This window comes from Corvus hawaiiensis, chromosome Z, assembly GCF_020740725.1.
Source record: "Corvus hawaiiensis isolate bCorHaw1 chromosome Z, bCorHaw1.pri.cur, whole genome shotgun sequence".
NCBI classification, from domain to species: Eukaryota; Metazoa; Chordata; class Aves; order Passeriformes; family Corvidae; genus Corvus; species Corvus hawaiiensis.
In genome coordinates, this window is record NC_063255.1 from 20,619,526 (window position 1) to 20,636,816 (window position 17,291).

Consider the following 17,291-nt stretch of genomic DNA (forward strand, 5'->3'; position numbering starts at 1 on the left):
CAATGTCTACTAGTGGGCAAGGGGGCCTGTCCTTAAAGAGATCAGCTGGTTTGCCTTTCATCCTCCAAGACATTAAAAACCATCAGAAAACAGAAACAAAACATTAAAAAAACCCTCAGTGCATCATTGGAAACTAAAAGTCACTCAGGTTATATGCAGGGGCAGAGAACTGTGTTTATAAACTTTCTGTCCTTTTACCATGAAGAAGAAGTGCAGTAGGTTTTACAACTAAGCTGACAAGCTTTCAAGAAGAATTTGTACAGCTGAAATGGAAAACTATATTTCACAAATGGGAGTCAGTCTGAGACCCAAGAGCCTGGGAACGGAGCTGAAGGAGTAATGTTCATGCACGTATTAAATGAGAAATTCCTTAGGTGTAGTCAAGAAGCTCAGGGGATTCAGAGCTAGCAGCTCTAGAACCATAATGTTTCTGAGCCTTTTGTTGTCGTGGTAGTCTTGACAGACAGTCAAGGGCTGAATTTTTTGTGAATTAGGCAAACCCCCTTTTTAATAATCCTATGGCTTGCACAGGCAGTTTGACTTGGAAGAGATTTGCAACTCTGGAGAGCACCTAGAAGTATCTGGGCTGAAAGCTGAGACTTTTCCTACAGAAAGCAGACAAACCTTTGCCTTTGCCTAAACCTTTGTGAGACCTTGGGAATACCTGAATTCTTTAACTAAGGAAAGAAAGAAGAGAAGAATAGAATGCTTCCAGTTTGAAGGTACCTACGTGATCATGTAATCTAATTAATTGACCAATTCAGACCTGACCAGGTTAAGGCATTTTCTTAAAGGTGTTGTCCAGATGCCTCTTAAGCACTGACAGGCTTAGGACACTGACCACCTCTCCAGGAAGTCTGTTGCAGTTTTTGACCACCCTTTTTTTTGTAAAGAAACGCTTCCTAATGTCCATTCTGAACCTCCCCTGCCAGGGCTTCGAAAGGTACGTGACCAGGAAAATGTTGAAATAGACTTTTGTCTCTGGGCTCAGAAGCAGGGTCTTGGCAACAGCTTGTACTGCCTTCCTTGGTCCCAGTTCCTGGTCCCTACCACAGCTCTGCTACCCTGTCCAGGCTATTTTCTAATACTCCAAGCTGTTGGGAATTTTGCACTCTATATGGCAACCAGAAGTATGTATGTGGCATATTCAGCTTTGCCCATTCCCTTCTCACAAAAAGCTACAAAAGGATAAAGGAGTTGCCACCACAGGATGCCATGCAGGCCTTGTGCCTTGTTATGTGACTGAGTGTGAGGAGATGACCAGATTTAGGGGAAGAGAAGCCTGCCTGCTTGCCTTTATTTACTGATAGTCAAAGCACACCTGTCTCATTTTCTTACAGTAAACAAAACTCATCAGTTTTTGAAAGCATTTTACACGCTTTGTGACCCTCACAAGGCAAGAGACAATCCTTGTTTTGCAGAATTTACCACTCATTATACACAGGGCAGACAGGGGCTCAGGGCCACAGAGATGGGGCAAAGGACTTGAACTCAATTTCTAAAACCTCACTGTGCTGGCTGGGTGAGCAAGTCGTTCCTTGCAGGAAACATCTCTGTGCCTGCTGTAGCAGTAGAGCTGTCTACACGAGACTGTTTGCTCACCTTAAGAGTTTTGGTGATTCATTAGCCCCTCAGATCCCCCAGAGCACAGGGAGGTCACAGCCTCAATGGTGCAACTGATTAGTTTACAAAAAAAAGTAGTACTTGGAAGGGCTCAGGTAGGTAAAGCTACAGCACCGCAGAGTTCAATTGTTAGACTATGGCTCAGACATCCCACACTGTGATAGTATTAATTCCATTTACCCACAGGAAACATTTCAACTCTAGCCTCTTCTGCAGAGAATACAGGAGTGAAGAGGGAAATGGAGGAGGAAGTATCCTGAGCACTAACACACAGCTCTTGGTCATTCTGTACTTCTTGGTGTGGGAAGGAGGAAATAATGATTTACTGTGAAGTTCTGGGATGTTTCATGTGTGGAACTGGCACTACAAGCATATGGACTCTGATAACCTGGTTCTGCACAACTGGTCTCTGGACTTCAGGAGAAAGAGGATGTCCTTTTACGTCCTCCTTAAGAAACAGAGATGCTTAATGAGGAGAGAAAAGTATTTATTAAATGTTCTTTTTATTAGAACAAATGTTAAAATGTGTTAAATTTTGAAAAGATGGAGGGAATCCCAAATTCAAGGAGGAAAAATCAGCATGAATTTTCTCAATTACAGTTGAATATCAAACGTGTGCATTCCTGCCTCGCTGTTACAGGCATGGGGTTTACCCCTCCAAAATTTCCTCCAAAATTAAATTTCTGAGAAGTGGAATAAATTGAGAGGCAGACAGAGATGCTTTGATTTCTTTGTGCTCTCTCTCCATAAATATTAATGCCTTTTCTAGGTGCTGGCATTGTGACACGCCGTGGACGGGGGCAGGATGTGTGCTGGCCCGACTCTCAGCTTTGCCGCATACAGATGAGCCCCTCAGAGAGGCTGCAGGTGAAACACACACACACAGAGTGAAATTATAGCTGCCCCTGGGCAGCAACACAGACCAGTAATAGCTGCTTCTTCCATCAGTGGGTAACACAGCCATTGTGTCAGGGACCTACTCAGTGGTGTTGCAGCATTAAGGGGGGGAAAAGCTAATGTAGTTTGCCAGAAAAAGCACAAATCGCTTCCTCCCCACCTAGACTACAGGAATGTTTCCCTTTTATCACACTAGATCCTTTATAACTTTCTATTCACAGCCTTTGTCATTTTCATCATTAAAAAAAAAAAAAAAAAAGGAGTACAGGCTATGTAACAGATTGAAAATACATGAGATGTGAATAAATTATCATGTGTAAAAGTATAGATTTAGCTTTAGATGCAAAAAATAAAGGAAAGGAAACCAATATCAGAAAAATTTTCAGGGATTATGATTTCTTGAGGTATCATTATTTGGATGATGACACCAGGGGAAGTTTTAAATCATGAGGGTATTGTGGTAAGACAAATGGCAATCTTTGCCCTTGAGAATCTGAAGTGTAAGGCATAAGAGGAAGTGACAGGAGTCAGACAAATGGGTTTTCATGAGGAAGTTCTGATACAATGTGGGTTTATGTGAAAATGCAAATCAGTTTCTTAGTATCACAAGTTACTCCATACCACAACTATTTAATCTCAATTCTTTAAAAAAACCCACTTTTAACATCTCTTGATAAGGTGATATGTTAGCTCAAGGGAATTTATTTGCCTTATGAATTTTAGAGAATCAGTCTAGTTTTGTCATGTAAATAAACTATGAAATAGGTTTTCTAGAGATAGGTAACATGAGTGAACAAATCATCTTAAGCTTGATGCATTGTGTCATGGAAATGCTTAGAAAGATCCTAGAAATCCTCTTATCCTAGCACGAGGGAAACTAATGTCCTGGTTTCAGCTGAGGTAGAGTTAATTTTCTTCCCAGCAGCTGGTAAAGTGCTGTGGTTTGGATTTGGGATGAGGATAATATTGATAACACACTGGTGTTTTCATTGTTGTTAAGCAGTGGTCAAGAATTCTTCAGCTTCTCATCCTGCCCTTCCTGCGAGGAGGCTGAGGGGGCACAAGGAGCTGGAAAGTGACAAAGCTGGGACAGCGGTCCCAAGCTGGGCAAAGGGATGCTCCAAACCTATGGCATTATGCTCAGTGTATAAATTGGGGGAAGTTGTTCAGGGGCTGATGGCTGGGCATTGATCAACAGTTGGTAAGCAAATGCATTGTTCATCATTCATTTGGTGTGTTCTAGTTATTTTATATTTTTTTATTATTATTCTTTTTATTATCCCTTCCTTTTCTGTCATGTTAAACTTCCTTTATCTCAACCCACAAATTTCACTCTTTTTTTTTTTTTTTGCTTATTTTCACCCACGTCCCATTCAATAGAGGAGGGGAGCCAAAACTGCATGGTGTTGTTGCTGGCTGGGGCTAAACCATGGCAGTTCTTTTTGTCTCCCCAAAGTGTTTGAGGTAACTGCAGACATGATTGGGAAGTGCGGGATAGAATTTATATCTGTTAGTGCTGTATAGGGATCAGTTGGCAGGCTCCTGTGCTTGCCATGGAGCTCTCTCGCCTTCCTGTTTGCCAGAGTCTCGTGCTCGTTAGCAGCTACTTTTTGCTCTCACTGCTCACTGTAGAGCTGTGCTGCCCATCCCTTTTCTGTGCTGTGCCTGGGAACGTTCTGGTAGCAGCAGTGATGGTGTGCCTGGGCTGGCAGATGGCCAGGCCACCTCTGCTGTGTCTGTGCTGCTGTGCTGGATGGGCTGAAACCCCAGTGTGAGCTTGAGTAGAAGTGCTGTGACCTGTGACGTGTGAGCAGGACACCTCAAACCACACGTGGCCCATGGATTAGGCCACCCTGGAACATGTGAGCCTCAGGTAAACCCCGATGAAACTTTGGCTCATAGATAAGACCCCACCTGGAGCAGGAACAACCTAAAGGGTCTGCAGTCTGTGGATTAGTTCAGGGCAGAGCAGGGGTAAAGGGAAGAGATCTTTGGAATGTTAAACCAGATGGTCTGGTCCAAAGGGACCAGGGGTGGAGAATGTAATGCAAACACCTTTAAATTGTTGTAACCCAGGATTTGAGTTGCATGTTGTAGGAAATGCTATAACAGGAGGCACCCATATCAGTGGAGGAGAAGCCTTAATTTAAACAATGAAAGTGCAGCAGTGATCCAGTCTGAGCCTGGCTTTGGTGCTCAGTAACCCCACACAACACACCACACCTCCTGTCCTGAGTGACCACTGACAGATGGAGCCTTTAGTCATGGACTAAACAAACTCAATGAACGTTGTGTAGATATTTTGCAAGGCTGGTCCATAGACCAATGGAATGACAACTGTGGATAGCATCAAAGGATGGGAAGGGGAGCGTGTGGTTAATGAGGACATGTTGGCTGGTGCTGAGCCTGAGCATGACTTAACTGGTATGGAATAAAGGGTGGAGAATGTGCTCAGATAAAGTGAATTAGAAGTCAGCAACTCATAATTAGCCTTTTTTCCTGCTTAAATAGGAGATCATGTAATGAATTGTTTGCTCAAACCTCTGACAGATTATTTGAGAACACATGAAGAAAGCAATCTGTATGGGAGCTGAGAACCTTAAACTATGGAGATATTTTCCTTCAGGTGCTGAATAGAGACATTTTCTCCAAAGTTAACAGTATCTCTGAACTTACAGCTGGATTTAAATAACAATGAGCACTCATCAACAACAGAATAATAGTGGCACCAAATAGAGAATCTTTTCATAATTACTGGGCACTAAATACAACATAATTTTAAATCCTTTGTTTGGATGCACATAGCAACAGCATTTCAGTTAAGTTTACACCTTCCTTTGAGATGAGAAGATTTGGGTATACATGCAACAAAAGTGTGAAATATGAGGAAGGGTCTTGCCCACTTCGGTGTGTAACTACCCAGGGGAGAAAAAAAAAAAAAAAATTCCTTCAGATCTTGCACATCTCAGTACTTTCTAGGATATTAAGGTACGAACAAATTATTATGAATAAGTCAATTGGTGCAACATGAAAGGGAGTATTTCTAATGCCAGCTAAGCTGTGTCGAGACTACATGATTGAATAATTGGTCAAAAACAAGCAAACAAGCAAAAAAAACTGGGGGTGGGGCCTAGCTTGTCTACAACTTCACACATAGTTATTAAGAAATAGTGCTTTGCCAGGAGCTTGTTAAGGCATAGCATCTCTTTTTGAAGTATCACTTGATTTCATTTTTTTTGATCTCTATAACCTCAAAATACAAGGGTTTTGATTGATGCTTTCTGCCTTCTCCTCAGTCATCCCCACAAAAGATCTAATAATACATTAAAGAAGTTCAGAGCCCCTTTTCCTTCACTGTCTTCTTCTTCACACTGTTTTAGCACTGTTAACTTTAGAACACTTCAATTATCACTGAAGATTCAGAAGTTGACCTAATTGTACTGATATTTTTTTTATTGAGGTTGCAATTTGCAAAGCCTTTTTTCCCATTACAAAGTCCATCTTTTATTAAGTTTAGTAATGATTAGACACGACCAACTAAAATTAAAACTGAAACTGCTCTGAATAGCTTATTATTAATCAACTTAAATAAACAGTTCACCAACCTGCATATCAGAAAATGCCAGATGGGAGCAGTTGCTGTGGTGCTACTGGAATTAGGTAATGACATAATTAGTAGTGGTCACCAGCAGGAGTTAATGTAGCTGGATCTTACTGTTCCAAGACTAATAAGCACCTAATGTCTGAGACAACTTCTTCTTTTCATTACTAATGTCTGCCAAGTCTGCCAGCAGCACATTCCGTGAGATTTAGTGAAAAATTCTTCTTTCTTATTTGTGTCAAATGAGATCCATGAGCGGAATCCCTGGGAAGTTATAAATTAGCTCACAGGATTAATTTCTTCCACACCTGGAAAAATTTTAGACTTCGACCATCACCTGTGTAAGGCCTGAGAAGGTCTGTCCTGTCCAATAATGACAAGTAATATTGAAAACATAAGGTTTAACTTCAAAGAATAAAACTCTGATCAGCACTGAATAGCCTCTTTGAACATCCTATGAATACAAAGGAGGAAGGAAATGAGGTTTCAAAATGTTCTTTCAAGGTCTATGAGGTTAAAGATTATCTATATATATCTAAGCTCACAGAACTTCTTTTTCAAGAAAATAAATTTTTCATTGCAACCCTGATCCATTCATTCTTCATCAGTCCCAGGATCATTTTTCTTTTTTTTTTTTTTTTTATTTGCCTTTATAATATTTACACATTTTACTGTGATATTCTGTAAATATCTTTTATTATTCAGATAGTTTAATATCAAATAGTAATTTTCTTTGGAAATTCCCTATGTCATGAAGAGAAATGCCTACAAATCTTCAGAACTAAAGTGCCTAAAAGCAAACAAACAAAAAAATAAACATACAAGAAAAGGATAAAATATGGCTGAAAGCAAAGTAATTAGAGGACACAGAGACAAAAGGAGCCTTTTTGAGATAGTTATCAGGAAAAGATAAATAATTTTAAAAGTCAGTCTTCCCACTGTGTTATATCCTTTGTGTCACATCTGGAACTACCTGTTTGACCATCTAAAGTTGCACATTTTCTTTAAAATATTTGTTCCTCAGCTTCCCCAAGTTATTTTCTGTTTCGTCTTTGATAATTCTGGAATTGTTCTGCCACTGCCACATTTTCATCACCGCTTCTGTCTCCAGTATTCCCCAGGCAACATTACATCTCAGTTGGGTTCTGTTGATTTCTCTATTTTTGTTTTGCCTCTGATTTGTGAGTTCTTTTTCTCAGAGTTTGCATTAAAAGGCAGAAGATGCTAGGTTGTTCTTTGGACTTAAATGTTTATTATTTTCTTTTCTGTGGTACAGCTGCACAGGATGTGCTTATTAGTTAACAAGGTGGAAAATAGCCCTGAGTTCTAACTTTCAAGGTCTTTTAAAGCCCAATCTATCCAGTTATGGAATGCCAGCTATTTTTACTTATAACCCAGTAACTATTCATTTATGATCCTCACTGTGGGTTTTTTGAGCCAATACCAAAATACCCAGATTTGTGAAGAAGAAGGAGAAAAGAAAAAGAACAAACCCACACCCAAAATCCTCCACCTTGTTACTAAATCCCATAAACCTAATTTCCTACATCTCTACATATTCCATCCAGTGACATAACAAATCTCTTTTTAATTACAGAGTAACAATCTCAGTGCTATTACATAAAAAGGGAAGCCTTTCCCAAGGCCTCAGGTCAAATGCAGTGTGCTTTTGAGGATCGTTACCTGTCAGCACTGAAAGGTTGAAATTCTCTGAACCCAGGATTCCAACAGGGTTCGTGTACAATGAAAAAATAAAAAGTTTCTTGTTGATGAGTAATAGAGGCAAAAAAAGTTACAAAGTGTGTCTCTGGACAGCTTCTAGAGATTATACAAGTAGAGGCTATTCCAAAGCCCAAGGATGTCAATTAAGAGATTCATTGGCTTTGACAGGCTTTGGAGCCACACATAATGATTGGAGGTTTATCCCACTGTCTGATGGAGAATCTCAGATCAATCAACATTGCAGCTGCTCAAGAGGAAAAAAATATTTGTAAATAAGTGATTCACTGGTTAGTTATGATGCTCTCCCAAAAGTATTTAGCTTCTCAATTGTCAGTGTGCAGAACTGATTATACAGTGGGAAATTAATGGTGAGCAGTTCAGGGAAACACAAGCTCTGTCTCTCACAAATGTATGCCTGAAAGCTGATTCCATAGGCCTGATATATCCCACTTGCATTGTTTGGTAAGACTTTATCTGGCCTTTCTTATTCTACCATCAGAATGCTTTCCAAGCCTTAATAAACTTATTCTCAGTGTCCCTGAGGCAACAGCTACATGAAAAAAGTTGCCCAAGAAAAGAAGCCTCTAGGCAAAAGCCTGGAAGAAAATGCTGCAGGCAATCACATGCAAAGGAACAGTTGTCCAGAGAGGAAATTCCGCCCCAGAAAGAATTGACCGTAGGAATTCTAGCAGTGAAAAATGTCCTCAATCAGGTCATCTTTATTGGGTTATGCAGCTCCATTTTTACCTTTCTTCCATCTTACAGGTGGGGTGTCCCCGGGCTTTTTCATGTCTCCTTCAGAAATCATAAAAATTTTTCAACTTTGGACTGCAATTTTTGTTACTGTCCTCCTGCAACCTGGATCCAATAAAGTAGTTCATGGAGTTACTGTGATTATCACTTTGCAGCACTGTAGCCCAGTAAACACAATATTGCTACTGATCGTAAGAGGCTTTGTAGTGAGTTTGCAGAACCTCAGGAGCAAGGCTGCTCTGGCTCACTTTGTCTGAATTTTTGTTCTCTTACCTGGGGCTTTGTCTTGGGTACTTTAGCTGAAACAGTGCGTTCTAACAGGCCACTGTCTAGTTTGTTTTATTTTGTGTTTGTATGCTGCAATCATAGGAGTTTTTAAGTAGATAGATCATAGAGTCTTAGAATGATAGAATATCCTAAGTTGGAAGGGACCCACAGAGATCATAGTTCCCAGTCCTGCTCAGGAACCCCAGCAATCCCCCCATGTCCCTGAGAGCATTGTTGAAACAGTCTTTGAACTCCATCAGGTTTGGTGCTCTGACCACTGCTCTGGGGAGCCTCTTCCAGTGCCCAAACACCCTCTGGGTGAAGAACCTTTTCCTGATATCCAACCTAAACCTCCCCTGACACAACTTCAGATCATTCCCTGGTGTTCTGTCCCTGGTCACACAGAGTAGAGATCAGTGCCTGCCCCTCCTCTGCCCCTCACAAGGAAGTTGTAACTGCAATGAGGTCTCCCCTCAGTCTCCTCTTCTCCAGCTAAACAGACCCAGTGCCCTCAGCTGCTCCTCACACGGCTTCTCCTCAAGGCCGTTCACCATCCTTGTTGCCCTCCTTTGGACCCTCTCTAACCTTTGGACCCTCTCTAACCTCCTTTGGACCCTTCTTGTATTGAGGCACCCAAAACTGCTCACAATATGCAGGGTAAGGCCACCCCAGCCCAGAGCAGAGCAGGAAAATCCCTCCCTTGCCCAGCTGGTGATGCTGGGTCTGATGCCCCCCAGGACAGGAATGTCCCTCCTGGCTGCCAGGGAACTGCTGACTCGTGTCCAACTTGCCATCAACCAGGAGCCCCAGGTTCCTTTCCATGGCACTGCTTTCCAGAATCTCATTCCCCAGTCTGTCTGTACATCCAGGGTTGCCCCATTCCAGGTCCAGAACCTGACACTTTCCCTTATTGAACTTACTACAATTGGTATGGAAAAGGTAGTTTGATTCATATTGGGACTAATTCTACAGTATTATTCTTTTCTGCTATAATCACTCCTGGACTACTAAGAATTCACATTAAGCTGTCGATACTTCCGTTATAACCACAGTAAGCTGATGGATTTACATTTTCATTTTCCAGTTTACACTTTCATTTTTCCTAAGCAAGTTTGTAGACAATGCAAAGCAAACATCAGAGCAGTTACCCTGTCCTGTGGTAACAGATACTGCACAGCTCTGAAGAGTAAGATGTTCTCTGCCCAGAAATTTACAAGAACAAGGGTAAAAGGTTGCTACAGGCAATTTGATGTGTAAAAATGGAAGGAGGCATAGTACCAGAAATATAGCCAGGGAATGAAACTGATTTATCAGATAATAAATACGCTTGCTGATCATTAAGCAACCTTTCTGAGAGCACAAATTGATCAGTGTTAAAAATAATTGTACCACTTTACTGATTTTTTTCCAAACTAATTTATTTTTTAGCTAACATGTCTGCAGGAAGTGTTAGAGATTTGCACCTGCTCAGAATCCAGTCTCCAATTCTCTGCTCCTTCTGATACCTGGAAAACTTTCCTTTCCTTGTAAAAGACTAGTGCCTCAGAAGTGGCAGTTCTTTTTTAGGCAGGGATTAAGATGCATAGATGATCTTTAAATGTTCTGCTAGTCTGGTCTTCCTCCTTTTCCAGAGCACATTGCTTAATGGATTTAAATTTATCTCCCATTCCTACACAACTCTCACACAGAGCTGTAAGTCATGTAAGAAAGTCAGTCCTTGCAGGACTACCACAGCTCTGGATGTTACCATTCAATAAACTCTGAAATTCATTTTCTTCTTGTCTTATTGTCTTTCTCATTCTCCTTCAGCCATCACAGAGTGATCTTACTCTGACAGTTCATACATATTCGGGCAACTACCCAGAAACCACACACTGAATATTTTCTCTCTTTTTGCAGTCATTTATTTGTAGATTAACCTCTCCAAAGACATACAAACCATCTCATTTTTCTCATTTAAATGTACTCTCAAGACCAACTGATCATATTTTCTTCCACTTTGTAGGACTATCTTCAAAAGCATTGCTGCTTTGTAAGGTGCATGAATGCTGTGTAGGAGCTTGGCTTAAATGATTGGTTAATGCCTCAAGTACAAAAGGAAATGAGAGCAAACCTTTGCCAACCCCAGTAAGCTATAAATTATGCAATGTACACAAAGATAAAGTGATACTGGGCCAAAGCTTTTAAAGGGAATGGAAAGGTTTTTGCTGTAAATACAGATAAGTGTATTCATTAATTAAAAACAAAGACAAAGATCAAAGATGCTGACAAATTTCAGCAACACAGTCTTGTACAACCACAGAAGAGATGCGTTGGACACCAATTTCTCTACAGGCATTATCAGCTCCAATGTCTATTGGAGAGCATCAGGATTAATTGGGCAGACATGTATCACTAGAAAAATCCTTCAAAGGTTAAGAAGAGATTGATATGAACCTTTATGAATAGAGTTTTCTGCTACAGAAGACATTGGGTTCAGATAAAGATTTCTGTCATAAAAATAGGAAAAAAAGGAAATAAAGTCTCTGTGAGTCAGATAGTGAAGAGAGGTGTTTGTGCTAACTATGATGCTTCTTAGTTTTGATATACTTTGAGAAACCTTTAGGTGACATAATATGTTGAATATTTCTCTGGGATATTCTAAATTTTCAAGGAAAGACACTGGCTCTTACTGTTAGTACCACCAAATATATAATACATTAAAGCTTTCTTGTTAAGGATTCTTTATAGTATACTTCAAAATTCCATTTTTGAGATGATTTAAAAGTGTTATAATACAAAGTCAGTCACATGAAATTCTCAAAGTATTCCTGCTAAGCCCTTTTTACTGCTGCTGAACATCAATATCTCTTATTTGAATGTAACTCCAGAAAGTTATTTGTGCTTTTAAAATTGCAGCCAAGCTGTTCAACACAGGAGTGATTTCTGTGAATATTTAGAGCAATTGCTACATGTGGATTTGACTCACCTTCTTGCCTGACACTAAAGAATGAATTAGCATGGCATAACTTTCACTAAAATCCCCAGGCTCAGCTGAATGTCCCTAACCCTCCAGAAATTGCGTGTGCAATTCTCATGGGTGTTTCTAACCTTACTCTAAACCATTAACTTAGATATTGATGCCAGAAAAAGGGACATTGCATAGCTCACTTGACACAAAACCCCTCAATTCATCAGCCTGGGGAATTTCTGGCAGCTGACCTGGTGAGTTACGTGCTAGCCTATAGCTACTTTAAATTTAAATATGTTCTATCTTTACAAACTGCTCTTGATGCAATAGCTCCAGCAGAGCTGAGAGTGCAAAAAGTGTCCTAAAAACTGTGCTTCTCTGCCTTCACAAGATAACTGCTGGGGAGATTTTTATGGTCAGTCAGGAGACACTAAGCATCTATGCAAGTTCACGATTGTCAAGAAAAAATTTGAATGTGTTTGAATTACTCCTAACATGAACAAACAGAAAAAACCATTCACAAATAATAAATGCATACTTAGGGATAGGAAAGGTGTGGTTTTGGTTTGTTTTTTTTTTTTTTTTTTACCAGAGGAGAGGAAAGTAGTAAGGAATACTGGCTAAAGGAAGAACTAAGCACAGAAGTTGAATGAAATTTAGGAGTTTCTCCATGGCAGGTTTGTTGTGTGTTATTCCATAACCACTGAGCAGAACAGGTGTGCTTTTAAGCTCAGTGGCAGAAAAGGGGAGCAATTGGAAAAAAGAGGAAAATCACAATCGATGTGAGCAGCATAAAACCTGTGGTAATTCACCCTACAACTGGTAGGCATCATCCAGATCCACAGAGTGCTTCAGCACTGGTTTTGCCCTTCCTGTAGAATCAAATCAGCCCCATTACACCTTCATTCAATGAATCCCTAATTTCAGAGATATCAATAAGGAAAAGATATCAATGAAATGCAGACATGACAGCTAACTTTAGGTAAATCACATTTTCTATTTGATGCAGGGTATTGTCGGTCTGGATGTCCCAGTCAAGTGTTTTCAGGGAAACAATGAATTCACTCTAAGAAGGAATTTGCATTCATCAGTAGCCAATTAAAAGCTGTTTCTTTCCTCCCAGCAGGGCTACAAATATCTGTGTTATCAACATCGAGGGCAGATCGATCTGTTAACATTTTTGGCACACATCAGTGGGGAAATCTATAAAGATCTCTTAATAAGGCATTTGAAATCACAGGTAAATACTACCCAACAAAAAGGAAACATTTATTTGTATAAACTTCCACTCTTACACATTACCTCTTCAAGCCCACTGCTGCATTCTTCATCTAACTGAGCTAAATCATGCATGAAATAGTATTCTATTTAGTTTAATGGCTAACAGAACCTGAACGCCTACATATACTGCACTAGCTTACTTCTGAAAGACACAGTAATTTTTAATACAGCAAAGAACTGCTCAGCGTGTAACCTCAGTGAATAGGCCAGCCTTATTTCCATTATCAGCAAATATATTCCAGAAAGCTGTTCCATATTATTCCGTCTTATATAATTTCATCTTTTATAAAAAAAAAACCCAAAAATCAAACTCCCAAAGCTGCAGATTCTCTGATTTTATTACTAAATATTATGTCTTCTAGCAGGAAAATCTTAGCATTATTTCACTTTTTATGCTTTCTTCCTTTGAGAGAATAGCAGTCTTTGTCACCATTTGCCCAAGTTATCTAATTTATCTTAGAAGCAAATTTGTCTTTTTCTGAGATGCCTCTTTTGATAGAACACCTTGCTTAAAAACTGCACTTTCCCTAAACACACAGCTATTAAGGATACTTTCTTCAAAGACATTAAAGAAAATTTCATCTGTGCTCTTTATTATCATCACATTTAAAAGGAAAGTAAAAGAAAACAAGATCCATGATTGAATGGAACTGTATAAATACTTGAATTTAGCATTTTTATTGCAATCCAATTAGGAAAAAAGTGGTGAAGTAGAACACCACTGAACTAGGAGCTGTGGAAACAGCCTAGAAAGATTTCTCCCCACTGAGTCTGTATAACAAAAGATATACACGACCCCTTGCATTAATATCCCTGAGCTTTGTTTGTTGAAACCCAGAATCACAGAATGGGGTAAGTTGGAAGGGACCACAGTGGTGTCACCTGGTCCAAGTTTCCTGCTTAAGCAGAGTCACCCCAGACCAAATGACACAGGAAATATAATGGAATTCCAGAAAATTGAAATGATTGAAATTTTCAATGATTTTTTTTCTTTTTTTTTAAGTAGTGTTTTCTGAACTTTGAGAGACTCTGATTTTAGAACTGGGACAGATTCATCTCTGCAGGATTCCATGTCTTAAAACCTCATTAACATGCATATAAATATATGTGTTCCAGAAATTTTCCACATATTCCAAATATGTTTCTAGATATTTATGTCAAGCCTTCCTCGACATCACAGCCCTACTATCTGTGTGCCCACCCCAGTGCAGGAGCCCCAGAGGTAACCACAAGCTAGAGTCAATTACCCTTGTTGTAATGTTCTGCTGATACAGCAACACTGCTTTTGGGATTGGACCTCAGCCTCCTCACCAGGGCTTTGACTCTTGTGTGGGCGTCTCCTAAAGCATGCAGAGTTTTGCCACTGCCTTAAGATTTCTTTTGGTTGCCTACACTTTGGGGACTTGAGGCCATATGAGATAGTCTCAGGTATCCAAAATACAGAGGGGGCACTGGTAGATCTTAGAGGACCCATGATCTGCCAGCTGATTGAGGGAGGGGGTTCTCTCTCCTTCTCTGCTCTGGTGAAACTCTACCTGGAAAATTGCATGCAGTCCTATTGCCCCCAAGATAAGGAAGATATGGAACTGTTGGAGCAAGTCCAGAGGAGGCTGTGAGGTTGGTAAAGGGACTGGAGCACCTTTCCTATAAAGACAGGATGAGAAATTTGGGGCTTTTTATCCTGAAGAAGAGAAGGAGCATGGAGACCTCACAGAATTTTCCTTCACAGCGTATGAAGGGGGCCAACAGGGAAGACAGAGAGGGACTCTGCATCAGGATCTATAGTGATAGGACACAGAATAATGGGTACAGACTGAAAGAGGGGAAATTTAGGTTACATGTTAGGAAGAAATTCTCCCCAGTGAGGGTGGGGAGGCCCTGGCACAGGCTGCCCAGGGAAGATGTGGCTGCCCCATCCCTGGAAGTGTCCAAGGCCAGGCTGGATGGGGCTTGGAGCAACCTGGAATAGTGGAAGGTTTACCTGTCCATGACAGGGAGTTGAAACTAGTTGTTCTTTAATGCCCATTCCAACCCAAACCATTCTGTGATTCTATGAGTCTACAATTCTGTGTTTCTATGATTCTATGATTCTATGATTCTGTGACCTGAGGGAGATTCTGCACACCTGGAGCTAGAGCTGGAGAGGAAAGAGCATTGCCTGGGAAATCTGGCTTGTAGAAGGCATCAGGGTGAAGGCCCATGAAAAAAGCCCTTAATTATTTACAATTCAGACACAGCTTTATATTTTCTGATACTGATGTTGACAGGTAGAAAAGAGTAAGCAGAGAACTAATCCTCCTGCAGTTATTTCTCTCCATATTCTTCCATGTTAACCAGGGGTGGTAAGACTTCAGCCTCTCAATTCTGTTAAAACCCAAAGAGAGAAACTCTGGATTTTTTCCTTTCTTCTACTGCTGACAGTGTATTTATCCTCCTCAATTCTTCCCACTGAAACAGCTGTTCAGTTCCTTTTGAATCAAATGGTCTTATCTCCAAAGTTGATAGCTGACCTCTTCAAAATTACTTAAGAAGCCCCAGGGCTTACTTGTTCATTTTTTGTCTTTCAGCCAGACAACCAGAAGATGACCTATGTAACTCTACTTTCTGTATTATTTCTACCTCTATGTCTTCAGAATTTTATTGCCACATGGAATAAAGGCTTTAAAGCTTTCTACAACAAAATGCTTCATTCTAGCTTCATCTATCTTCCATTAATTACACTTAAGAGTCAAAAATTTTTTTTGATGGGTTTACCTACCTCCATTTGGCAACCTAGAGACCTCATATAGATCTCTCTAACATAGAGTCATCAGATTCTCAAGGGGTATTAACTCAGGACTGAGAGAAAGATTCCACCAAGTGCTTAGTAAGAACAGGTTAATTGGCTTCCAACACGTTAAAAAATGCAGTAGTGAGAAAGGGAATAGTAAATGCTCCATGTCCAAGGTAGAATACATGAGAAATAAGGTTTAAATGACAGAAAGGAAACATAAAGAAAGTGTTTTAAACAACAAAAGAATTGATGGAGCTTCAAGGTTGTTATTGAGAAGGTCTCCTGCAGTGGTAGTTTTTAAGGTCTGGCAGGTATCTTTGTCAAGGCAGAGAGGTGGCAAATATGTTGTTTTTGTAGGTGTCTGCTCCCCCTTTTAGTTAATATCAAATTATATTTTAATTTATTAATTGCTTCTCTGGGATAAATAGATTTATCTCTAAAGTGATGTATCTTGGCATCCATATGAATTTTCATAATTTGACCTTAAGGAGTCAATTCACAGACTAAAGAAACTTTTAGATACGGATATTATGAGCTCATCAGATCTAATGCTCTTTAAAAAGATAAGAGCTGTACTGATACTTTATTCCCTTGACAGACATTCAGACATATTACTTGGAGAAAAAAAAAATTAGATATTAATCTGTAGCTCACCACTAACTAAACAAAACCCTTCAATTTCCTTGCTTCTCCTTATCTGCATCTGACCTTGACTGTCTCTTATACCTGACAAGCAGTGAATATTTTTCATCTGCCCTAACTTTCATTTCTCACACTCATGATTGGAGGGGGGAGCCATAATAAACATGAACATTTAATCAATACCCTTGTATGAACCGAGCAGTAAAGCACAGGGTAAATAATGAAGAAATACAATTCCTACTCCTGACGCATCTTTAATTAGAGCTTTACTACACGACACAAATTACTTCAGTCCTGTGATATTACCCAAGATGCTTAAATGTTCTACAAAAGTATTGATTTTGTTTTGAATGTCAGATCTTGCGCTTGGCAGCTTTTTCTGTGAAGCAAATTGGAATTCTAATTAAGCTGCGTTTCTCAAATGAGAAGCAGACAAACAGCAGCACAAGCGCACAATTATTGGACCATGGTTATCAGCCTTCTTATGGTGAAAACAACCACAGTTTTGAGTAGTACTGAGTAACACGTGACATGCTTTGAATGAAAGTTTTACAAGATGAATTTCTGTATTGCCACTGTGTAGTTCACCACCTTGATAAAGATTGGTTGAATGGCTCGAATGGTGCATTATTTTTATTTTTGTTTAAATAAGTTTGGCGACTTAGCAGTAAAAATTATTAACCTCTGGAAAAAATCAATTGCCATCTCATCTCATCTTGTTAAGAAAAACACACACATGCAAGAAAAACTGCACAGGAACCTGATAGAATTAGTCAGCAGCA